The sequence below is a fragment of the Taudactylus pleione genome, unplaced genomic scaffold, assembly GCF_031769625.1.
Source record: "Taudactylus pleione unplaced genomic scaffold, aTauple2 ptg000053l, whole genome shotgun sequence".
NCBI classification, from domain to species: Eukaryota; Metazoa; Chordata; class Amphibia; order Anura; family Myobatrachidae; genus Taudactylus; species Taudactylus pleione.
Window position 1 is genome coordinate 4,910,327 of NW_028284455.1, and position 15,513 is coordinate 4,925,839.

At 39.9% G+C, this 15,513-nt stretch overlaps 1 long non-coding RNA gene across 2 annotated transcripts in view; it reads left to right on the forward strand.

Annotated features, from left to right (window-relative positions):
• The window catches only part of LOC148535258 (uncharacterized), a 211,642-nt gene that overhangs the window by 181,042 nt on the left and 15,087 nt on the right, over window positions 1-15,513 (forward strand). For both annotated transcript variants that reach the window (XR_015875746.1, XR_015875740.1), the window contains one exon: window positions 13,605-13,637. This is a non-coding gene — a long non-coding RNA (uncharacterized LOC148535258). The remainder of the gene's footprint in view (window positions 1-13,604; window positions 13,638-15,513) is intronic.

Consider the following 15,513-nt stretch of genomic DNA (forward strand, 5'->3'; position numbering starts at 1 on the left):
GTTAACATGATGGATGTGGTATTTTATAACCTTACATTTTCAAAGGAGCCCTGGATTTAGATTTTTGAACTTAACAAAGTCTGTGAATTGTCATTTTTTTTTTTTGCATGAAATAATCATAGTAAATAAAGAAAGATGCAATAAATGATTGGGTATGGATATTTAGACTGATGAATATAATACATTAATTGTTATTATTATAATTATTAGTAGTAGTACTGGATCTAGTAGTAGTAGTGATAGTATTAGTAAAGCACCAATCAGAGATGTCTATAGCAGTCCCCCTTTTTTCGATCGCACGCACAGCCTCCATAAGTTTCTATGGTGGCAGCTACTTGTGATATCTACCAATGCAAAGCATTTCAGAGCTTGGCCCCAGTAGAAAACCCCATCTTCAGATAATGTTAGCCATTGTAGTCTATGGGCTACAGACCACAAAAGTTGAAAAATAAAGGTTTGACTCAAACTCACCTTAATGGGGTGTATTTGAGTTGCTGCATATAAATCGGAGATGGATCAATGGTGGTATAATCTGCGCTCTGCTGCAAGGTCCCCAAATAGTCTTAAAGTGCGATGGATGGATCTCTATCCATTATATATAAGACCTTATGTATTGAGATTACTATTCTATATAAACATAGAGCTGACAAACAAGTGTTGAAGAAAAGTTTTAGTAATGTAACTAAAATGTATAATACACATATAAACAAATGTTGTGCACATACAATAACTGGCAATGTCAGTCTAGGGTATTTGTATAAACATAGTTATTAGCCAGACAGCAGGCAGTATAGATATAACTGTTTTGGTGTAAGATAGGAACTGGTCTGGGGTTATCAGAGAGCGGCGTCCCACACCTCTGAAGTACTCCTTCTTACCCACTGCTGATTCCAATAAGTCCTTCAAGTTCTCTTCATCCCCCGCTCTCTACCGGATCCCCTGGAGTGCTGTTGGGAGCTGTTAACGGAGTGATACTGAAAGTACGAGGGCAATGTTGCAAGCAAGCAATGGACATAACACATACATAACACATATGAACCTAATGAAAACAAATTGAACCTAATTTAAAGTTACAGGGTACAGGATACAAATGTTTTTTTTCCATGGCAAGAGACAATTTTCCTCCAGGTCGTTCCTATGACAGGCTATTTGGCCTCAAATTCACTTGCTATTTATTTTCAGACATGGAGCTGGTCTGCCCTGTAGCTCAGCTGGAGAAAAAAGTGAAGAGATTGAGTTTAAACGGAGGCATGGAGCTACAAGTGCTTGTGGAGTTCTGAAGTCTCCATCAGATATGAGTGTTGAAGCTGCTGTAGTCTCCAAAGTAAAATCAACTTGGCCTGTAGGGTGATAGGGAGGTGGAATTACAAGGGAAGCATTGTTTGAGTGCCCCAGCATATTCAGTATTATGCCCATGTATTTGTGTGACCCACTGTGTTTCTGTGTGACCCTATGGACTGACACAGGCCCTGTGGTCACCATGGACAGCACACCCTCCCATAACAAGTAGTATCCTCCTCACATTGTGCGCTTCCTTAATGCTTTTTTATCATAGCACACTTGATCTGGGAGCAGCATCTTTTCCTCCTGTTACATTATAGCCAAACGCCATACTACCAGTGTAACACAGCCAGGAGCAGCAGCCAGAAATGTCACATTTAGGATACTGCTAGCTTGGAGTGCTGTAGGTGTATTGGAAACACTGGGTCATTAAAAAAAAATTAGTTTACACATCTAGTGTTTTAGGTACACCTCAGGGGCGTATCTATAATGGGTGAAAGGTGTGCTGTGCACACGGTCCCCCGGGTCCAGGGGGGGCCCGCACCGCACACCCTGCACCCATATTGTTTAAAACGTACCTCTCCGAGGTCCCGCGCCGGACTGTCAGCGCTGTAGAAAAAGCCAGAAAAATGGACCATCAGAAATGTTTCTTAAATTGGCTTCCCTATGCTTTACCAGGAGAATCATTAATCAGAGAGACCTGACAATAGCAATCACTTAGTAGAAAAATTGTATTTCCTCCTTTACTAAATAGACCAATAAATGCACAGGAGAACTGAGTGGACCTGCCATACAGCTAGTTCTTGAGCATGAGATAAAGTGTATTTGGAAAGCATTCCAGAGGCTAGGTGCAGGACAAGAGAAGTCTGGTATGCTGGAATAGCAATATATGAAATACACTAGTCTTCAGCAGACTGCAGATACCTTTTTAAAGCACTACAGAGTATGCTAGCACTATATAAATACATGCTTATAATAATGAGTGAATGAGGAGATAATGCTCCTGCCCACCAATTGCCAGGCATTTTCCAGTCTTTCTCTGACCAGTCATTTGCACCCACTACCTTTCCCTGGCTATTTGGCTTCCTATTCTCCACCTCCTTACCCATCATTGGCACCACCAGAATGGCCTGTACTACCATCTTCCTCCTGTCCTATTCCTTCACTCTCAGCCACCTCTTGCTGCAGGACTGTCCAGTCAGCTATCTGCCACCTCTATAGGCCTGCTCTGACTACAGCTCTGAACCAGGCCCATAATGTGTACTACTCCGTTCTAAGGGATTATTAAGCTTCTCAGAATGATGCTGTGATTGACTGTGGGTAAAAGTGAATAAAAGGGAAGCATATATATCAAAAAGCATTTAAGTCAGTCCTATTTTATTTAAACAATGTAATAGTAATAATAACCATCGCATGCTCAGTAACATTAAAAAGTGTTTTCACTTTAAAAAAAAAGTTTTATTGGAATGTCACTCTGATTTCACCAAAGCCCTTATATCCTCTTATACTGCTTTTATACCTAAATTCCAAACTGGATCATGCCCCAGAATTTAGCTTGCGCCAACCAAGGTTATTCTTAAGTCGGCGCCATTCACACCGGGTGGAAGTGAACGCTTGGAGATGACATACAGCGCACTCCAGGTCAACGCCCGGATTGCGCTGTTTACACTGCAGGGTTTCATGGGTCATTCCCATGTTAAACTCTGCAAGTTACCTGGGGTGTATTGCCTGGTCACTCGACCCAGGAATCCAACCCTGTTTCCTTTTACACCAAGGAGCTACCTGAGTTAACCCTGCAATAACCCGGGTTTTAGCTTTGGTGTAAAAGGGGTATAAGAAACATTTGTGTTGCCCTTGGATTCAAAATAGATCAGCTCTGCCTTGTGCATGTGATTTAATTGTATACTTACATCAAGAGCAAAGGAAGGAAATTATGTTTATGTTATATAAAGGATAAACAATATAGAGGAAATCATATATTTATGGGATCATACAGTGCACAGAGCAATAAAATAGAGACTGTTTAAAAGACTGAAAGTGTCCTGCAGAATGAAATGTTCCTAGTAACCCACTGTGACATATTAAACTAGAAAGACACATTGATAACATTGGAACCTGTGTTTTATAACATTAATAAATATGGTGTCAAATGTTGGGGAGAGTTATGTAGCTTTATAAGATAGCTTTATAATGTAATGTTTTACCAAAGAAAATGTAATGTTTCTGCTTGGTTCTTATCGGCACACCTCAGAAACACTATCTTCTCACACATTTTGGATTATACTACAACCTCACATTTGTCTGCATTCAATTAACAGCTGTGTCTTCAGGCCACTGAGAGCTATTTCAGAATATTTCTGTTCAAATAATAATAGAATTAAAATAAAAAACAGAAATCCTGCCGTATTTACATTAATTGGCAATTTACGGTATAAGTTGCTTTTAAAAAAGATAATCAATGTATTAATCTGTCCAACTTTGATGCCAGTATTTTATGTATTTAGCAGATGTTAATTTATGGAAATAGACTACTGTAGAGATTCCCAAACTCTGTCTTCAAAGCAACCTAACAGTCCAGGTTTTAAGGATATCCATGCTGCACCACAGGTGACGTAATTAGTACCTCAGTCAGTTTGATTTAAACACCTGTGCTAACAGGGCAGCACAAAAGCTGTGACACGTTAGGATTTTGTACTACAGTTATTCACTGCGCCAGACTTTGCAAGATAAGATGGTGGATTATGTGAAGGGGCAAAGGCAGGGCTGAACTTGTTCTGGAATGCAAAGTAACCCAGTTCCAACACTTCTTTTTCCCCTTTTCTTTAATATAACATTTTTTATGTCCTCCCAGCATACAGTATGTGATGTGTTTTTGAGTTCAGCTTTTTTTTATCCCCATATTAACCACTGGGCACATATGTTGTTGTTGGATAGATCAGGCATTTCTGCACTGTATATGTACTCACCTATTCTGAAAAGCTCAGCCTGAGTTCCGAAAAATGTAATTTTATCTATGTGCATGAGATATTTAAATGAGCTACAAGGTTAGAGTTTGCAAAAACTTGTGGCATTCCTTCTTTCATAAGGTGAATGGTTTTTAGTACCAACTTGAAGATGTGTGGTTCGGTTTTACTCGGACTCATATGTTCAGATCTCAAAAACGGCATCATATTGGCTACCCAGCTGTCACATGTTTTGGATAGCCAGTAAGAGAAATCCGAACTAATCCGAACTTGCGATAATTTTAGCGAAAAGAACAAAGTAAAACCGAACACGCACATCTCTACTTGAAAGTGACATTAACTGCAGTTTTTAATGAAGTGGCAAATACATATCATGAGACTGATGGAGCGCTGAACGTAAACCTGTGTGCGGAGCCAATTTTTTGTATTTTCACACTGCTCATACTCCAGAAGTGAGCAAACGCAAGTGTGGATAATGCAAAGTCATGTGAATCTCTATCGCATCTCCACTTTATAACTCAAGAGGAGTAATTAGCTTGTAACTGGGTGTTCCCAAGTAGGCATAGTTTAGTGATGGAGTGTTGCGGCTGTGCAGTGTTGGACATAAGCAAAAATACATTTGTTTGGAGGCACACCTTCTATACTATATAGGGTAGTTGCAAGCGCACACTGATGATGATAATGAGTAGAAAACCAAACATAGTTATGGGGACAGTCCCATTGCAAAATATGTATGTAATCCCCTGTCACTGATGATTCAGGAGAGCAACAATTTACTTCCAACTTTGCATAAGGAGCCACTGAGGTCTGGATGGTCCGGTTAGAGCTACTGTATAAGAAAAACAAAATATACTTTATTATTATAAATTTACAAATTTAGAATTAGAAATAAAAGCAGCCATATTGGCCTTACATTCCTTAATTAAACTTGAATGGGCTGTTAAACTGCTTATTTCTTACCATTTTGCCATTTATCATCATTTGTAAAGTCAGAAGAACCCCAAAATGTGTACAGTTCTATCAGGAACCCCTTCATGACTGTGGGAAGGTCTTGTGCCCACCCAGATAATAGTGGATTAACAGCATCAGTGAATAAAGGTATAACAAAGGCAAGGCTTGGTCTGTGTAGCTTCCTGCTATAACATTTATTACAGCCTATTAGAGGTGATGCAGTTGGGTAAAGGGGACCCAAAGATGAAATTTTTATCAGTGACCTCAATTCAACAACTGTACACTCATCAGGGGCCTATTTATCTTTTTTTTTTAATGAAAAAAAAACAAGCTAAAAGCAGAAGTTTCCACGTTTCTAGTGCTATGTGGGCCACATTAATTAATTGTTTTATGCATGAGATATCTCAGATATATTCTGTGTTACATAAGTACCATTCTCATGTTTTTCTTTCTGAGTTTGAAGGTACTAACTAATGTTATCATCAGGGGACACAACAGGCATTTTTTCAGAGACTGACAAGTTTTTACGCAGCTATTCCTGCGCTTGAACCATGCTCCTGTCTGTACATAGAGCAGCCAGTCTACAAAAGAATGGACCACTACATTTATTTAAATAAAATGGTTTCTTTTCCTCAATTTAAAAAAAAAACTTTTACCAAGATTTTAGTGACATCCATGGAGCAAGTAACATTGAACACTTGCCAGCCTTGTATGCACATGCTCAAACTTCATTTGGCACATATGCGGACTCAGAGTTGATAGGTAAAGTCTTTCCTATTGGTGGAAGAATTATTTGGTAAACTTTGGGAACCACAGACAGTTTTTACTGGGACAGCAGAGCTGTCCCGTAAAAAGATGCATAATAAATGGATGCGTAATGATACATTTTTCATTGCGAATCGCAGCAATGGGTTGTAAGTTATCAGCCTATTTTACCAATTTATGATAAATAAGTTCTGTTTAGATGAAATTAACAGAATTGGCAAACTGATGGCTTTTCAAACAACTGCACTTAAAATTGTGGCAGATATTTTATACTAGCTGGGATACCCGGCATTGCCGGGGTTAAAGAATTGACTTTGAAGTACATCTGCAGCTTTCATTTTTTACATTGTAGACCAACATTGGAGACCATGGCATATGAAAATGTGCTTGGAGGAAATTAGTAACTGTGCAGTGTGACAGTTGATCCTCCCACTCACTGATCTTCTGTTGGAGCTCTGCCTGCCCCCCACTGGTACATAACAGCCTGTGCCTTCAGATCAATGCAGTTTTAGGCACTGGAAGATATCCTGAGCGAACTTGCTTAAACCATAATTTCAAAGCAGAGTCCACGGCCTACTTGGTGGACACCATGTAGACCTCCATGGCCTCGACTAACTTCAAAAATAGCCAAAAACCTCCACCTGTGCATAAAGGATAAACACACACACAAACACACACTTTCTCACTTATTATATAGATATACTGTATAGGAGGAGAGATGAAAAAAATGGAAAATCACTCCATACGAAAGAAGAAAAGAACAGGAAATCAATAAGATGAAAACCCCTATTCTCCATTCACTAGAGCTATCACGACACAGAATGGATTCACTGCATACAAAGGTTGAATTTAAATAGTGACTCAGATTTTTTATACCCGGGCACCAATACTCGGACCTCAAAACAAAACTTCAAATTGGCATCCCCCCTCAGAAGAAGATACCTAGAGGAAGAGGTAATCAGGACAATAGGAGGAAAACATTACAAAAAAAGATACCTCCAACAATAAATCCCCGATCCAAAGGTATCTTCAATTTATCTAGCCTGAATCAGAAACATCGCTGTTAAGTTAAGGCTTGAAATTTGTGCCCAAGACTAAATTGAACAAAATTTGAGATCTTCATTGATTTAAATAAATATGTGAGGAGTCTCATGCTTAAAAGACAATTTGTGAAAAAATAAATTGAAAAATACTGTATACATCATTTGACATCTGGATTAAAGAAAAAGAAAAAGTTTTAACATTACCCTATTGAATCCGCAGGTAACCATATAAGCATATTTTACAATCTAATAAAGAAAGATCTTTGTGAGTAGAACTTGGAACTTATTGCATTCAATTTGAAAAATAATGCCTTGAAAACTTACAGTAAAATGATGACATAGGGGCATATTTAATAGGCTGCGAGAAAAGAAAAAACCCTGCACCTGCGAGGTTTTTCGTGCAGGTGCGGGTTTTTTGCTATTCTATTAGGTGCGTGTTTTGTTTCTAAACATGCGCCGGGAGGTATTTTTTTGCACACGTCCTGTGCAAGCGTGATTTTTCCTAAAATCGATGATTTCGGGAGAAATCACCGGGACTTGCTCTGACACCCCCGCGGCACCCCCCCCTGAGAACTAATTAAGCATTTGGAAGTATCCAATTAGCTTAATTGGTCCTTAATTACTTACCTTTGGCAGCGCTGTCTTCTGCATCTTCTTCTTCATCCAGCGTCGGGAACCGGCTCTTCTGCAGCAGGGGTGAGTATGTGAGTGTGTGTGGTGTCTGTAAGTGTGTATCAGTGTATGCGTGCATGAGTGTTTGTGTGTGTGTGTGTACCGGTGTCAGTGTGCCCCCCCAGTGTCACTGTCGCTCCCCCGTAATGGGCGCTAGGAGAACTACATCTCCCAGCAGCCCTTGCTCCTCCCACCAGCCCCTGGGACTCCCAGCAGCCCCCTCTCCAGTAAGAAGAGAGAGGGGAGGCTACCGTGAGCCGCAGAGACTACTGGAGACCCCCGGTAGGGTAAGTGGTGGGGTTTTTTTTCTGGAAAAAATATGCGCTGCAGGGTTTTCAGAACTGAAAACTCTGCGACCGTTATTTTGGAAATTGAATACCGCGGGTATCGGGAGCATGCATACCCGCAGTAATTCTAAATTGGGCGCGAGGGGTTGAGATTTTTGACTCGCTAAACCTCGCGCCCAATTGGATATGCCCCATAGTCACTGATAAAAGGCATGGTTATCATAGATCAGATACAGTAGTCTATATTAGATAAGCAGACTTTTAAGTGTTGAGAATTCCCCTTCAGGTTGTAAGCTCTCATGGGCAGGACCCTCTTCTCTTATGTGCTTCTCCTTTTCCGTACCTACACTTTCGTACACTCACTACAACGGCACCTAACCTTTGTTTGCTGATGTCCTGCTTCTTATTTGAGTGTTACATTCACGGATGTAGCAATGTTTATAATTGATGTCCTTGCCCTGCATGTTTTGTACTGTAAGTCACTGCTTTCTTGTTTTACATATTTGTAAGGCACTGTGGAACCTTTGCAGCACTATAAAAATAAAGGATAATAATAAATGTAAGATTTTACATGGTGATCCCACTGACAAGTTTGTTGAAGATATTAGGCAATTTTTGGTACAAGGTCTACACACCATATTTTGGATAAGGAAGAATATCAATATTTGAAGACACTGAATACCCTAATTCTCATCTTTTATATTAAAAAAAGATACAAAAATCCCTAATTGATCAACTTGGAAGGCTTATTATTGCAGGAATAGATTCTTTGACTTCACACATTTATAAACATGTTAACATTTTATTAAATGAGTATGTGAAAGAATAACCATCATACTTGAAAGATACTATAAGCATACTAAACCACCTATTGAATATAGAATGGAGAGGCACATACATTTGATTCACAAAAGATATAAAATGTCTGTACAAATGTATCAAACATCAGAAGAAAATTGCAGCCTGCTAAAGCTACCTTAGTAGGGATCCCAATGTATCAGGAATTTATAAGGATTTTAGTTGTGACAATCAATTTTATCCTTAGTCACAATTATTTTAAATTCTTGGACACATTTTATTTGCAGACCTGTGGCACTGATATGGAGACGGGTTTTGCCCCTAGCGTTGCCAACCTTTTTATGGGATGCTGGCAAGAGGCTTTCATCTATTATAACCATCCATATTAAAGTCAATTTAAATTCTACAAGAGGTATTTTGATGACAGTTTAATCATCTGGGATGGAGATGAAACCACTTTTTATGTGTCTTTAGATTTTATCTCAGCTAGTAATTTCAATTTGAAACTCACTTCTAACATTAACAAGACTACAATCAAATTCTTGGATCTTATTTTGATGCATGACAATAACATGATCACCACCAAGAACTTAATTTAAGAAGTTGATAGTTAACTTAATTTTAAAAGCAGTCACATCAAGAAGTGGAGACCAACATCCCAGACTCTCAATTTTATCACATCAAACGCAATTGCATAAAAAAGGTTTAAAAATATTATTAAACAATCACTTACCATACATTGGAACATTTTGAAAATGGATCGAATATTAAAAAATGTTCTCCCAGTTCATCCAAAAGTGTTATTTAGGAAGGCTAGGAACCTTAAGGACATTTTAGCTCCTAGCCTTCTTAGGAACTTCCAGCCTGCTAACAGTTTACCCATATATGTTATAAGTGTGGCATTTGTATTGTGATCTGCTATATTCATCCAAATAGGAAGAACTTTTTTAATCATGATAATTATCGAAAATATGATATTAAGCACTTTATGAACTGTAATTCTACCTCAGTGATATATATTCTGGAATGTTTATGTGGTTTAAAATACATTTGAAAAACTAAAACATTAAGGTTAAGAATACAGGAACATGTGTGTAACATCAAGAACAAAGTGAAAAGTCATATCGTAACAAAAGCCTTCCTTGGTCACCATAATTTTAATCCAAAAGATATTACCTTCAAGCCTATTTAACATGTTTTGATTGGAGAAGGATATATACCTAATAAACTTTATGTATCCCTTGGGGTTCAGTGAAGGATATGAAATAGAACCTTTTCTTTAAATACCTCCCTAATTTATTTTCTGCTTAGTTTTGCCTTTTAGTATCCTCCTATTAGTAAATAATACATTTTAATATTTACATTTTATATATTTTTGACTAATATATGGATTACATATGCATTTGGTATGCTATGTGGATTTTCTAAAACGTTAATTTATTATAAATTATGATTGTGATTTGTATAATGGGTCATACACACTGACGCATTTTATAACTGGCTATAAGAATAGTTTACTAATTGCTGTTCTGTTAACACTGATTGTTTCCCTGGTTGCATAACAACCACTCTATCAGGAGTCTTTTACTATTTCCAAAATGGCCACTATGTGTTCCAGTATGTTCCAGCAACAACTTCTGGTTGATCTATAAAAGTGCAACCCATAAAAGAAAAACGGACTTTATTAAACCTGAAACAACATAACAAGTCGAGAAGCATTGAGCCAAATATAAGATCTACAGCCACGCTGCAATCTTCGGCCAGGAGGAAGTGACGTCACATAGTCTGGCATGCAGATTGGCATAAGTATAATTTTGTGTTCCAGGAGCGTTCCACAGTTGGGAGTCATCACATAAGGAATATATTTGCACATATACTTTTTCGTGCTTTATATGTAACATAGCTCTGTATATCTGGGTCCTTTGCTTAATAGATATACCCTCTGAATATCAAATGACAGCAGATATGACATCACCAGATGTGACATCATTGGAAGTGATGTAAATCTGGATTTCACATGTTTAACTTTTGAATCATGCTTATCAGTTTAGTATAAATATTACCCCTTGATCTATGTAGCAAGTGATTAAATTCTAACATTATAGGTTTACAAGATGATAGGTACGACATTTACACTGCATACCATGATATGTTGCAGCTGTGTGACAGTACTTTTGCTCACAGTGCTTCAAGTATTCTGTGCAAATAGAGCATCTACTCGTAACAATTGTAGGTAAATTCCAGGGATTTAAATTTTTTGTGTGCTTGCTCTCCATTTAAGACATGCCTTGTGATTTTTTTTTTAATATGTCTCATTTTGAGATAATTTAGAACATTTAAGGCCTGATTCAGATTCATACTTGCCTACTTTTGAAAAAGCATTTCAGGGACATTGTGAAAGCAGCACCTATGAGCGCGGCGGTAAAGTGGGCGCGTACTACTACATATAAGAGACGTGTCATAAAATTGATTTACATCCACAAGTAAATGAGCCCCAAAGCAGTTAGTAAGATCTACTTGTTGATGAAAACACACTGATACTTCTCAGCAAATACATGTAACCATAGGGATCATTGGGGCAGATGTATGAAGCTCTGGAAAGTGATAAAGTGCAGAGTGATAAATGACCAACCAATTAGCTCACAACTGCCATGTTACAGGCTGTGTTTGAAAAATGACAGGTGGGAGCGGATTGGTTGGTCATTTATCACTTTGCACTTTATCACTTTCCACAGCTTCATACATCTTCCCCATTGTGCCTTATAACCAATGCAGGGAAATTATACTAATGATCCCATTTGAATGTATATATCTCTGTTTTTTCTTTTATATAACAGTGTCTTAATGAGGATAAGGTGAAATGAGGGAGATTGATAGACTCTTCAGGGAGACAGGGAGATTGCTGCTATTTCAGGGAGTCTCCCTGACAATTAGGGAGAATTGGCAAGGATGTTCTGATTGCATGTAATGCCTATGTTTGCAGAGTTGAGATTTTTTTTTGCTATTGTACATGCATGAAAGTCCATAAAAACTTGTATGACACATGCATTACACATACATTACACTGTGTGCACGCACAGAGGCACAGTTATGGTTGACACACATGGCATAAGAAATGTATTGGGAATGTGCATTCCTAGGCAGTGACTGGGAGGTGGCTACTTAGACGCATGAAGATGGTCCATTTCATGAGCGTGTTATGGGACTGCCGTGTTGCAGAACTGGTTGTGAACTCAGGAGCTTAATCATTCACGTTGGAGGCCATACTTTGTAACCTGTCCACTCCTGTCATTATATTAATGAGCACAGGGCTGCATGTGACATGGACTGTGTCATGATATGTGGAGCTGAATGGAGTCAAATAGGATGTTTTCTCAAAATGAGAGATAATAAATAGAGCAATTTCCCAAAAGTGAATAGCAGTTAAGTAAATATCTGGTGCCAAATACACATCAATAGGATTTGAAATTAAGTTCATATATCTAACTTGATAAACCTTAAACTCTATTATAAACCACCACTCTTACTGTGGCATTGTGGACTGTCAACACTTACATCCAGCAAGTCCTTATCTATAACTGTATAATGAAATGTACAACACTGACAGAGGATGCAATCTGTTCTCTATAGACAGCTGGGAGATAATATATTCTTGACAGTTCTACCTCTCTGGAATGTGAAATTAATTTGTTGGAGGAGTTCTTACAGAGGCTCTTCCCTTGCATACTCTACATTTGAAAGCTATCAGTTTAGTGGATGTAAAACAAGCAGAATGCACTGCCATGAAGGAGGGGGCTGTATGTGTTTGATTGAAAAGATTACAGAGCTGTCAAAGTAGAACCTTTATTCTGATGGTCCTTTATACAGGTCTTCATTCAGGTATGTGTAGACAGGATGTAGTTATGAGACTGGCAACCGCATGCCCACCGGTCTCAATCCCGACATCGGGATCCTGACAAGAGATTTAACATAGGTGTCGAAATACTTGTACCTATCTTAATCCCAATGCTGGAATGCCGAGGACGCCAGCCCGAACAAAGGTAAGTCTGGGGCGCCCTTAGCATTAGCCATGGGGGGGAGGGTTGAGATTAGGGAGTCTAGCGGGGTTAGGGTTAGGTTTTTTTTGGGGGGAGATTAGGGTTAGGCACCCCTAGGGGGTAGGGTTAGGGTCAGGCACCCCAGGGAGAGATTAGGGCCGCATCCCCCCGAGAGGATTAGGTTTTGGGCACGTTATGAGGGGGTTAAGGTTAGGCACCCCCAGAGGGAGGTTAGGGTTAGGCACTAGGGGGGAGGCTAGGGTTAGGCACCACTAATGGATGGTTAGGGTTAGAGGGGGACAGGGGAGGGTTAGGGTACTTGCATGCCCCAGTTAGGATCTTCATCCTGTCGGGCATTCGCTGTCGGGATTTGAACTGGTGGCTAAACAGCCGCTGGTATTTCAATCCCATTACGTGTAGACACTGTCTATACATATATGTGTCTGTGGAAAGCATATTATTGCTGTGTGTCAGAAGCCGCCACTGCGGCTTGCTTCTGGCCGGGATCCCAGTTATTGCTAAGCAACTGGGACACCATGGCTTCCAGCAGCAAGGTCTGATGGGTCTGCCGGTTGGTTGGCAAGTGGGATACTGGATGAAGATGCCGGCTGCGGTTGCCAGGTGACGAGGAAGCCAGGTGTCCACAGGGACTGCTGGGGCTGCTATCAATTAATATGATGTGTACTGTAGTTACGTGCAGTGCTGCAGCTGCATCTACTTAGTATAACCCCTGGTTACTACCTAATGACTAACCAACAAAGTGCCTCCACCTAAACTGTGTTTTGGTTTTTTTTTGTGTTGTTACAGATTGCGACAGTGGTCGTTCTTTCAACTCCTAAGGTAAGTGCTACACAAAGTTATTTTTAGTTGCATTTATTTTTGCACAACTCGTTTACCTGACCTCTATAGTTCAACAGTAAATATGAATTACATTAACATAACAGTGTATACAGCTTTCCATATGACAACCATTTTACATTATACCATACACATAGTACATAACAATAGGAACACTTCTGTGGAACTAGGTAATCTCTGCAAAATTAACTATACCAATAGATTGTTTGCTTTGTCCTTTATAAAGTTCCCCACACAGGTTGCAGGTATAAATTGTCCCGGTGCAACCAGTCACCCTATACCCTTCACTAATATTTCCTTTAATGGCAGGGATTATATTCCTCGATGTTTGGTTATAAAAAGTTACATTGAGTTACATTTTAATTATACTCATGGGTCATCTGCCATGTAAAAGCCAGAGCTTTACTTTATATACAATGTAGCAAATCTCCTATCAATAATCCTTGGGATGTCTAAGCTACTTGTATCTGGTCCCTGAAGTAACCAGCAACAGTGGGATGCTTCAATGGACTCATACTCTCGTTAGCATACTCTCAGATAAAAGTTACATAACGGTTTAACTGGTTCACTCAGCCGTAACTTCCTCTCCTATAGTGCTGATATAAATGTATACTCCTCTCCCAACTCTTCTAGTCAGGTGGTCTATTGTTCTGTACTTTATATCATCTCGATCTTATAGCATATAAAATGACTAACCTTCAATAGGGAAGGGGTTATATTGTGATCCTGCTGGGCCTAACTATACTGCGGACAACTGCTGTGTATCTTGATCGCCCCAGACCCACTTAGGCTCAAGAATGCATTATTGGCCCTATGATAGGCTAAGGCTTTGGGTCACGTTAGAGCCCTTGCTGCTGTAGGCCCATTGTGCCTCTCTAGCATGGAGCAAATCCCAGTGCTAAGTGGGGGTACTGAGGAGCTCTTTACCGCAGCGCTGCTGTCAGTCTAGGTGTGGGCGTGGCTACTGTGTCTGCCGAGCCAAGGCTTGCCTCTCATCCGACACTCACCGGCAGCTGTTCTCTCCTGAGGCTCACTAAGCTTCAGGGTCCGCCCGCCTTTTTAGCCACCTCCTCCAGACTATTGCCATGGCAACCTGGGTGGAAAGCCTCGGGGCTGTAACTGCAGAGCCAGTTGAGCACTCCGGCCTTATTCACCTCCGGAGCTCACGTTCTACCCCGTCCTCTCAATCAGAGCCTCTGCACCGGAGACCCCTGGACCAGCAGCCCGCTCTGACCTCGTCCACTCTTGACAGGTACAATCGCCTCAGCTGCCGGGAAGCTCCCAATACCCCCAAACAGGCTTCAGCACCAGAGACTTCCATTAGCTGCAGTAACTGCAGTCATCCTAGCAGCAATAGACAGCCACAGCCTGAGCCATGCGACCACTCTCCTCCTGCCCACGGCACGAGCCTCTTCACTGCTCCAATCTTCAGTCTACCCTTAGCCTAAGCTCATGCTATGTCTAGCACTTTCTAAATTGCCTTGTGCCGCTGCTACTGTCCTTTACCTGGGACCCATAAGTTTACATACATAGTATTACATATAAACTACATGTTCTAATTTACAATAAATATATATATATTTTTATATATACTATCCTACCTCTATATAAATTATGTACTTCTTTCACATTCCTAGCCTACCTACTAAATAAGGCTACATTAACAATTAGGAGTCTCTTCTTTCCAAGCTGCAGTTCATTGATGGGTCTCTCTGTTATACGGCAGTCTAGGATTCTCCTCGTTGCCGGTTATAGCTTATACTTTGTATGTAAGATGCTGGTCCTGTCCGTATATTTGTGGGACTCCTTCCTGTTAGTTGATTTTACCTTGCCTTGTTATTTTCATCTCCGGCTATTC